Source organism: Hemitrygon akajei, unplaced genomic scaffold, assembly GCF_048418815.1.
Source record: "Hemitrygon akajei unplaced genomic scaffold, sHemAka1.3 Scf000034, whole genome shotgun sequence".
Classification (NCBI taxonomy): Eukaryota; Metazoa; Chordata; class Chondrichthyes; order Myliobatiformes; family Dasyatidae; genus Hemitrygon; species Hemitrygon akajei.
The window spans coordinates 3,804,846-3,807,572 of record NW_027331920.1 but is presented as its reverse complement, the minus strand read 5'-3'; the positions used below and the strand labels follow the sequence as shown (position 1 = coordinate 3,807,572).

The 2,727-nt window shown below is 43.5% G+C and overlaps 1 long non-coding RNA gene across 1 annotated transcript; it reads right to left on the bottom strand.

Annotated features, from left to right (window-relative positions):
- Positions 1 to 225: 225 nt before the first annotated feature.
- On the bottom strand, positions 226 to 1,729 carry LOC140719999 (uncharacterized). Its single transcript, XR_012097070.1, has 3 exons — positions 1,621 to 1,729; positions 428 to 450; positions 226 to 340 (listed from the first exon to the last, which is right to left on the bottom strand). It is a non-coding gene; the product is annotated as an uncharacterized lncRNA (long non-coding RNA).
- Positions 1,730 to 2,727: the final 998 nt, after the last annotated feature.

Genomic DNA, 2,727 nt, shown 5'->3' with positions numbered 1-2,727 from the left:
TGCCAGTCCCGTGTATTGGTTGTATTGTGACCCTGTGCTGGTGTGTTCAGGGGTCTGACATCTCCATGTGACCATGTGACAGTGATGCCTCCCAGTGGGTGGGGTTGATGTGAAATAAACTTCAGTTCCCCTTCAGTCCATTATCACAGCCAATCTTTGCTTCAGCTTATAAATTAATTGTGTTTCATGAACAAGGAAAAATGAATCTTTGTAAGTTTTACCTCGGTTAATGGCATCAAGTATTTCTCTCAGCACTGTGTTCAACAAATAGAAGCGATCGAATTTTTCAACTGGTAGGGCCTCATCTGTCACTGACAATTCCTGGACATCATCACTGATTCTGTAAATATTAAACTGCTGGTGATAAACTGGAATTTTGAACTATTTTACAAATCCATACAGGGTTTCAGTAAAGAGCATGTCCTACCTCCTGTTCCAATGAGCTTCCTCCTGAAATAAATAAAAGCACAAATCTGATTAGACTTGGACTAAATGTCCACATCCTGAATTTCATCCAAATCATTACAAGATGTTGAAAATTCCCACTCCCACAGTCACAAACACACACCAGCAATACAGAACCGCGGGGAAAATTACAGGAAAAGTTTCTGAAAGTTAGACCATTACTGAGAGGATGAAACTTACGGGAAAGACAGGACAGGCTGTGCATTATATCTGGATAAGACGTCAGAATGATAAAATGGAACAATTTAAGATTAGTGATGGATTTGATCGTGTGAAGGTGGAAAAAGTACCTCATTATGGCGAACATGAGAGGACACAGGTGCTTGGAGGTAGTACGGAGGAGATGTCGGGTAAGTGTTTTGGAATGGGTGGAATGAGCTGCCAGCAACGAAGGTGGAGCTGGATGCGATAGGGTCTCTCAAGAGAATCCCACACAGGTACATGGAGCTTGGAAAAATAGAGAGCTATGGCTAACTCGAGGTAATTTCTAAAGTCAGTAGATGTTCGACACAGCATTGTGGGCCAAAGAGATTGTATTGTGCTGTAGGTTTTCTTTGTTTCTATTTTTCTATTTATGGGGAGACCTTCAGTCAAAGATAAAATGCCAGGTGGTTTTTAATAAATCCCACAAGAAATTTAGTGAGGAGGATGTGGAACTCAGTGCCACAGGAGTGGATGAAATGGAACAGCAGAGATTGAATGTAATGGGGAGGCTGGATAAACACGTGAGGGACCAGGGAGTTCGGGGCCCTGTTGCTGGGTGCGGTGAGTAGGTGGCAGGAGGATTGTGCAGAGGGGAAATTGATAGAAGATGCACTGAATGGCCTGCTCATGACGGAGAATGGGACACAATCCCATGTAAAACTTATCCGAAAAAGTAGAGACAGTGAAAGTTTCTGTAATCTGATGGAAACCGGATATTCATCGCTTAAATATTGTATGTTGCTGATAAAGGATCGAATACCTATCTCCGATATTTAGAATGTCATTAGCGGAGTGATTGGAGGTTCCTCATGCAAGGAGAACACTCTGTGTGAGGACACCAGCAGCGGCAATTGATTTGGTAGAATTGGCCACTGTGCTGTGTTTATTTCAAATATACCACTGTTCATTTAGTTCAATTTCACAGAAATAAATTGAAATGTAATCCCTCACCTTGAGAAACATCACATTGTCTTTTTGATCCATCTGTTCCTTTAACTTAGTGATTTCCTCCTGAATAATCCTTATATTCTCTTGAATCTTAAGAAGATTTTTCTCCATTGGGTTGAGAATCCTCTTCTCCTCTTCCCTGAGATCCCTGAGTAAGCTCTGCTCTTTCTCAGTGATAATCTGGCGCAGTTCAGCAAACTGGGATGTGATGTGGGTCTGAACACTGTGTGACTGTTTCTGTCGAATGAAAGGTGAAGATTAGTTTACTGCATTGCTGTGTTGTATTTCCTTATGACATAAAAGTGACCGTTCGGTCCATTGGGGTCCATACTACTTCTGAGACATTCCCGTCAACACCTTTCCCCCACATTTTCCTGAAACTTATTCTCCCTCAGTGACCCATTAACTCCCAGCAGATTCACATCACTCTCCTCCACCTTCACAGGGTTAATTGTAATTAACCATTCATCCAGCATGTCCTTGGAATGTGTCTGAAACTGTCATGGCCACAGGGAGAGCATGCAAACTCCACACAGACAGCAGCAGAGGTCAGGATCGAACCCAGGTCACGGGAGCTGCGATACTCTGCCATTCTGCATTAAATGGAGCAAAACTCGACAGTAATATCAGAAATTCCGCTCAGGAAGCCTCACCCGAACTCCGGAAATCTTCTCTTTCTGTTGCTGCTCCTTTTCCTGGAAGTCTGATTTCTTTTTTGTGAGCGAGTCTAAGGAAGATTTTATCTGATCCTGGAAGTCAGAGAGTGAAGGAAATAGAAACAAAGATGCATCAAAAGAAACAGGTGATCAAACCCGATTATCACACAAAATGCCGGAGGAACTCAGTGAGTCAGGCAGCATCTATTCAGGGGAAATAAACAGTCGGTGTTTCGGGATGAGACCCTTCATTAGGACTGGGAAGGAATGGGACAGAAGACAGAATAAAAAGGTTGGGGATGAGAACCAGCTGACAGGTGACGGGTGAGACAACGTGAGGGGGAACGTGGGGGAGGGTGATGAAGTGAGAGGCTGAGAGGGGACAGGTGGAAGAGGTAAAGAGCTGGAAAAGAAGGATACGAGAGGACAATCAACCATGGAAGAAACGGGAGGA